Source organism: Diadema setosum, chromosome 17, assembly GCF_964275005.1.
Source record: "Diadema setosum chromosome 17, eeDiaSeto1, whole genome shotgun sequence".
Lineage (NCBI taxonomy): Eukaryota > Metazoa > Echinodermata > Echinoidea > Diadematoida > Diadematidae > Diadema > Diadema setosum.
Genome location: NC_092701.1, coordinates 18,087,277 through 18,095,779, shown reverse-complemented (window position 1 = coordinate 18,095,779; position 8,503 = coordinate 18,087,277).

The following is an 8,503-nucleotide window of genomic DNA, read 5'->3' as shown; positions in this document are numbered from 1 at the left end:
TTGTTATTTAGAGCAGCATTTAGCATGTTTAGGTGGCTCGCTGCTAGCTAGCTGTGCTGCCGTGCGCGCTGTCTGCTCCTATGCAACGCGATTTCGATGCAACGCAGTGATCGCCGAGCGAGTAGTTGCGATCAAGATTATTCCCATAAGTAGATAAGTGACAAAAAAAAAAACGGTGAAAATTCCATTTCTACTGGACTCGAATCTCACTCAGATGCAAGTATTTAGGTTACTGGATAACTAGGGTGAGTTTGTGCATGTTTGGAGGTCATTCGACAAACAGGTGTGAAAGTACACTAGCGCCCATATGCGCCAGAGTGTATTTTCTTCATGCATTTTTGAGTCCGCTGGATTATGCGCCATATAGAATCGCCGCTGCAAGACGAGACCCTCTGCCCGTTGGCCTGGGCCTGGCGTGCAAGAGGAGGCAGAGCGGGGATCGGACTGACGTTTTGACCCACAGAGCGCGCGCGGAAAAAAGCGGGGACGTTCTGGTACTTGACCCAGGGACGTTTTGGTTGGAACACGGCGGGGACGTTTTGACCCGGGGACGTTTTGACCGGATTCGGCACTGTTGAGTGTTGAATAGACAATGCATGTTTATTGCTTTACACTCTTGTAGATCTAGGCCTAACCGTTAGATCTAACGTTAAATCTAATTTAACTAAAGTTTTAGTGTTATTCAATTATTGTAAAATAACGTTACACTTGTAACTCTCAATGTTCTTCAAAGTTCTTCAAACTCAAAAGGATAGTGCCTACTTTGACCGAAAGAGCCATCGGTCTGTCAACTGGGCCCTGTTGCATATAAAACCCTTACCGCTGGACCTACCGCTCCTTTCTAACATTAGCGATAAGTCTTCAAATTAGCGGTAAATTTTATAATCCTTGATGCTGATTGGCTGTGACGCCTAATTTTGACGGTAGTTACCATTGAAATTCAATGGTAAGTTTTATGCAACAGGCCACTGGTCGTCGGGGATACAGTTGATACAGTATGTTCACAGTCTGGCATTACCGTACAGTCTGGCTTCACAGATCCCCTTCTGCTTCGGAGGAGAGCGATAACGTAAAAAAAATAAATGAATAAAAAAAAATGATAATAAAAGACTCGTACATTCAGCCAGTAAAATATTTGACTGAAACTTAGGCCAGTCTATTTGTTCTGTATCTTGCCTTCACGGATGTGTTGTGTGGTGACTACTTACGACTACGTATGGCTTCAGGAAAAAATCCCTTGTAAAAGTAACAAAATTGATCAACACCTTTTCTTCTCATTCAACACAGTGCAAGTGCAGATCCCAAGCCTTGCCCAAGCATGCATCATTCATGTCTCCGCAGAGCCTACTGAGAATGCCCGCTGCTCCACCACTCACTCCCGATTGCTCAGAAAATATCGACATCTTGACTACAGCAGTGCAATCGCAGCAAAGAGAGCTAAAAAAATATCTTCCTCTCTTGAGCTCTCTCCTCTCCGCCATGCGCGTGCTGGTCTTACCTCATTGCTGATTGGCTGAGCATTAAAAGGCACTTCATTGGCCGTGTGTCTCACTCGTCTTCCTGACAACACAGTGCACATGGTCACTGTAATCTCACTCCCGTGATTTGTGACCCGTTTGTACCCGAACAGCCTCGCTGTGCACCGCTGAAATATCGGATAGGTTGTTTGCCACAGAACTCTAACTTTCTAAAATATATTGATTAATGCACTTCAGACATCCTCTCACATACATTGCACACACTGGCACATGGTAAAAGTAGGATCAAAACACAGATAAATCACTCCAGGGGCCCGTTGCATAAAAGTTACAATTATGGTAACTTTGCCATCCAATGGTAACTTCCATGGAATTCTTGATTTTGATTGGCTGTTGAGTATTGTTGCCATGGTAGTTACCACTGGATGGCAAAGTTACCATAATTGTAACTTTTATGCAACGGGCCCCTGAACTCATAAAAATATGACAAGAGAACAAACAAAATATGCATGTACAACCAAAACTAATTTCGTTGACATATTCCTGGGGCACACTGTCAGAAAATTCCATGGATTTAAGGAAGGACGAAAAGGAAAATTTAAATTATTTTAAGAAAACAAACAAACAAACAAAAAACATGGAGGAGTACTTGGTATCAACATAAAGCTTTTGAATGGAAGAAAGCAACGATGTCATTTTTTTTAAAAGCATTGTGGAAGGACAACTGCACCAATGAGGAAAAACCTTTCATAGTTGAAATCGATAGCAAGCCAATTAACTGATACTAGTTTGTCGTCGTCTGCTACAATAGGGATATGTGGCATGTTGCGTGCAGTGTACCGAGTGAGACATGATGTCATTTCTCATAAATGGTGGCAGTGCAAACCGTAGTGTCCTGTATGTGATTGGTTGTAATTTTATGTCTTTTAACATTTTTGCTGGCCATACTGTACGATTGAAAAATAATTTACAATACATGAGACTGTTGTACGTGCACTAATTGACACCTGCTTTATGACACACAGCCAAAGTTCATCATCCCCAGTATGGCTCCGCATAAGAGCTGCAACAAGGAATTCCTGCATCAAGGATCAAGGAAGAATTTTTAGTATATTTAAAAACTTTGGTCTCATTTTGATAGGTCTGTTAACAAAACACGCAAGAGGACATGGTAAAAAGTTGCATATTTTTAGATCAATTGACCACTTAATGAATTAAGGAATATAGTATTAGTGGCGCATTGAAAACATGTATTGTTTTTTGCTCAATTTTTACCATTCATTATAAGAGCATATTGAACGAAATGCATCTAGGTCAATGTATTAATTCCCTATAAGCTACCATTGTTACTGTTCGTTCAATAATACACAGTTTTTTATGGCATTATGGAGGCATTATGTTTTCGGGTTGTCCGTCCGTCCGTAATGAATTTTGTGGACAGCGTAACTAAAAAACCTTTTGAGGTATCCTAATGAAACTTGGCATGTATGTGTATTAGGGGGTGAAGTTATGCCTATCAACTTTTGGGTGCACATGCTCAAGGTCAAAGATCAAAAGGTCAAGGTCAAATACATAAAATTTCACTATTTCCACCATATCTATGCAATGCCTGAAGATATTTTCTTGAAAAATACATGTATACATGTATTACCCACTTAAAATTCTCTGGTGAAAGTTTGGGGTCATGAGGTCGAAGGAAAAAGGTCAAAAGGTCAAGTTAAGATATTAAAACTTCACTTTTTTCTCCGTACCTTGGAAATTGTTCAAGGTATCTTCATGGAACATAGTACTTGTATATGTACTGACTGGCAGTGATTATCTAGAGAGTTTAGGGTTCATAGGGTCAAAGGTCAGGGGTCAAAGGTTAAGGGCAACACTTAAAAATTTTACTATTTCCCTCATATTTATGCAATGCCAGCAGGATTTTTTTTATTTTTTTTTTTTGCACTTGGTGTATGCATGTGTAACCTAATAGAGATTCGCTGGAAACTTTCTTTTTCTTTTCTTTTTTGTTTGCCTCAAAGGTCAAAGATCAATCGAAAGTGCTGAACTAACTTTTTCCTCCAAAACTCAGAAGTGGCTCAAGTTATCTTGAAACTTACTACATATTTATGCATGTTCTGCCTGACAGTGATTATCCTATGAATTTTAGGGTCAAAGGCCAGATGAAAATGGTAACAATGTAGTTTTCAATACAGAAATTGCACTTTTTCTCCATACCTTGAAAATTACTCAATATTTCAATAAACTTATGAATGGGTCAAAGTCAAGTTAAAGTCCTTAAATCCCCAAATACATGCTCTCCTATTCATCCAATTAAACCTAGGTCAAGGAAGGTGAACATTCAACTCATTTGTGACAAACATGTATAATTTTGATATTTTGCCAATTTTGTGAAAATGTAATCACACATTGTCCACATGTACTATAAACCTATTCGGAGAATCATGCATTTGCTGCGCCAGCGCTTGCTGAGTGCACGAATGTTTGGAGCACTATAGTGCGCATGAAATCTTGTTTGCAATATTTCTATTATATTGGATGGCTATGAATGGGATACCAGGGAATAAGGCCCTTTCGAACGAGTGCAATATTCCCTGGTATTCCATGAATTAATGCCATCCAATATTATTATTATCATTATGCAGATAAAGCATAAACTGTACATAAGTATTGTACTTCTACTCGTCTTTAAAGTTGTCTCAACACTGAACCTCAAAAACCTCAAGAAATGTGGAGCTTGAACTTCCAAGTTCCCTCGGATAGGACATAAAATGGAGGTCCCATGTATGAGAGAGTCACAGCTCAAGCACGTAAAAGATCCCGCTTCATTCATTCATCACAAAGAGCAGGGTGTTTAACCCGGTGAAGTGGTCCCACCTCACATCCAACCGGACCCCATGGAAGACCAGCTTAGTGTTTCTGAATATGGGCTATCCAGCCATCTTATCGGATGGAAATGAACAAACAAACAAGTTTATTGACCCTACCTGCCAAAATATTGAAAATTCTTCATGATATCAAAAAAATTTCAAGACCACTACCAAAATGTATTGTAATCATCTATTCCTTTGTGTCATTCTCAACCTTTCCCCAAGTTTCATCCAAATCCGTTCACAACTTTTTGAGTTATTTTGCACATATGGACAAACCAGCCGACAAACAAACCGAGGGCGATTAAACATTGTCATACATTGTAACCTCCTCCCTTGGTGGGGGTAAAAAAAATTCAGTCAAAATTCAGTAACTATATACAATGTAACAGAAGTTATCCTGAGCTTTACCATTCAGTTGCTTTGGTCATTGTCAGATATGTATGTACTGCAAATTCTGCAAGTTTCAGGAGTATCTTCACATTGAAGGCTAATGCTTGGTTTCTACAAGAGTACACATTGTATCAACAGTCAAGTCACAGGGTTAAATAGGGACTTTGAGATCTGGCAATATTATTGCTGAATTTGGTGATGCACACAATGTGAAGGGGCATTTTAGCATACCAGTGGTTGTATTTTATATTTATTACCTCCACAAAGGGAGGAGGTTTAATATGTTTTCATTACTGTTGGTTGGTTTACAAGTCTGTTTGTCCTTGTGCAAAATATGCAATATAACTCAAAAAGTTGTGCATGGATTTGGATAAAACTTGTAGGAAGGGTTGAGAATGACACAGGTAACAGATGATTAAATTTTGATAGTGGTCTGGAAATTTTTATGGATTTTATGAAGGATTTTTTATACTTTGGCAGATAGGGTCAATGAACTTGGGAGTTCAAGCTGCGCATTTTTTAGGTTTTCATACGCACACAAAAGTGCATGCTCTAGTTTCTGCTTGGGCGAGGCACGCCACGCAGCTACAGTGTAAGAGTTTGTGACATACATAATGTAACAAAGGCTTTATGTTGGGCAATCGAGCGATTTTTCAGCATGCATACGGAAATCACAAATCTGTACATGTGTATGAAAGAGTAAGATCCTCACTGGAAAGTACAGTAGCTACTGGGAGGAGGTCTGCACTTTCAGAGTGCTGTACCATCAAATTTCATTGTGCTGCCTGTAATATTGATAAGACTTCAATACTGCACTTCATACCAATGCTGAGACTGCTTTTTTCTTTACACGATTATCTTGAGTTTTGTACTGTGATGATTAGCTTGTAGTTTAGCTCGACATATTATAATGCACTAGAAAGTTTAATAGCAATCTTTTAGATCAGTTGATGATTAGAGCTAGGTACAAGAATTCTTATTTATGATTTATCCTTAAGCTTTAGGGAGGGGGAGGGGTGGTCTCCACTTGTTGTTTCAAGTCGTGTGGATGCAATCATCAACAAACATGAAAGTTAGCGTACAATCTCTCTGTGAACTCTATTCCCCCTCAGCCTCCGGGTCAACCTCCAATGTGTGTGCAGCGCACTAGTGTGCACTTATACACATGAATCATTGAACATTATCAGATTTATTGCTGGCGCCATTAATTGCATATGTGTATGTGTTAACTTCTTGTTCTATGGCGACTGGGACTCTTGCTGGAAAGTTTAACTTTACAGTAAATTACTGTAGGTGTCGTGTGAACACTCGTCGGAGTTTGAGGGGTAGGCTCTTGTCCTTTATGATTAGCCATCATTCATGATTAGCTTGGGTACATGTATGAATGAACGTGATGTTGTACAGTAGTTCCATCCCTGTTCAGAGTCTATCAAAACAAAACGTAAGCCCAACAATGATATATATTTTGAATGATTTGCCTTAAACAGTTCAGAGTCCATTCATAAAATTTGTTTACTTTCTTAAATTTACCCTTGCCTATCAATCTATCAATATCATGTCATTTTTTATTGAATCCATTAATCTTTCAAACTTGAACTGAAAACATCCAATCACATGAATTATATTAAATGCCACACCAGGTGCAGGTTGAACAACGAACTCAGTATTTGGCCGTAGTAGTGTTTGTGGAATCAAAGATGCTGATATCCATACTGCAAAACCAGATACCTTCACGTACTGCACACTTTAATTTGGGGAATTTGGCAAGAGCCAAGACTTTTGAAATTAAAAGTGCATGCGAGAGCCAGGATTCTCAAAATTAAAATGCATGCGAAAGTTCTTGCCTACATGTACACTACAGCTGTACAATGCATTCGATGCCATTTCGGAAAAATTCCATGCCACGAAAAAGCTGTCAGCTCCAATACGTAAACATTTCATCCTGCAAATATTTCTTGCTTTGCAGTATGAAATTTTAGCTTTGGTATAAAATTCTGTTAGTGTGCTTTTTCTTGCTTTTTAAATTCTATACTTTTGCCAGAGTAGGAAATTTTAATGACATTCCAAATGACACAAGAGAATGAATAATGTGATTCTCATCAAATTAACTTATACACATTTTTACAGATAAGATTACAAAGGACCATCTTCTTCACTCTCAGCTGTGTAAAATACAAGCTTAATGTTCCTTTGTGAGCAAGAATAGTAAATTGCAGATATAACAATTCAAAGTGCTCTGCCCTTTGTACATAATACATCTGATTGTGCTACGTGTTAATACCAAATGATAACCAAAGTTTGTACACATGCTAGTACATGGTTCACTTCTGAATTGATTTTTGTCCCCGCCGAACGAGTTCGAGCAGGGGACTATGAAACGTGCTCCGTACGTGTGTGTGTCCGTGTGTCCGTCCGTCTGTCTGTCCGTCCGTCCGTCTGTCTGTCTGTCTGTGCGTCCGTGTGTGATCAAAATGTTCAATTTGCTACTTCTCTGTCATTTATGAGCCAATTTTGATTCTGTTTGCTTTATATGATAGCACTACATGGGAGCTTTGAAACTTCTACACAGAATTTCAGTTGTGACCTTTGACCTTGACCTTTGACCTATATTGTACATTTTGCTTCAAAATGCTACTCCTTCGCCATTTCTAACCCGATTTCGATTCTGTTTGCTTTATGTGATGGCACTAGGTGAGGGCTTCAAAATCTTCTACACAGAATTTTGACCTTTGACTTCTTTGACCTTTGACCTTGATTTTTGACCTATATTGTACATTGGCTACAAAATGCTACTCCTTCGCCATTTCTAACCCGATTTCGATTCCGTTTGCTTTATGTGTTGGCACTAGGTGAGGGCTTCAAAACTTCTACACAGAATTTTGACCTTTGACTTCTTTGACCTTTGACCTTGATTTTTGACCTATATTGTACATTTTGCTACAAAATGCTACTCCTTCGCCATTTCTAACCCGATTTCGATTCCGTGTGCTTTATGTGATGTTACTAGGTGAGGGCTTCAAAACTTCTACACAGAATTTTGACCTTTGACCTTGATTTTTGACCTGCCTTGTACATTTTGCTACAAAATGCTACTCCTTTGCCATTTCTAACCCAATTTCTTTTCCCTTTGCTTTATGTGATGGCACTACAGTCTGTAGGTGAGGGCTTCAAAACTTCTACACAGAAATTTGACCCTGGACTTCTTTGACCTTTGACCTCGATTTTTGACCTATATTGTACATTGGCTACAAAATGCTCCTCCTTTGCCATTTCTAACCCGATTTCGATTCCGTTTTCTTTATGTGATGGCACTAGGTGAGGGCTTCAAAACTTGTACACAGCATTTTGGCCTTTGACTTCTTTGACCTTTGACCTTGATTTTTGACCTGTATTGTAAATTGGCTACAAAATGCTACTCCTTCGCCATTTCTATCAAAACCCGATTTCGATTCCGTTTGCTTTATGTGATGGTACTAGGTGAGGGCTTCAAAACTTCTACACAGAATTATTGACCTTTGACTTCTTTGACCTTTGACCTTGATTTTTTACCGATATTGTACATTTTGCTACTAAATGCTACTTCCGGCGGGGACATATTTTACGCACCGCGTAATTTCTACTTTTCCTTGTTTAAACCTGTGAAACATCTGTTTAAAAGTTAGACCTTGCTTGATGTACATCATTTGATGCAAATGCATACAAAGTGTGAAAAGAAATTTTGACATCACACATGATTTATTTTTAGACCAATGAAGAAGC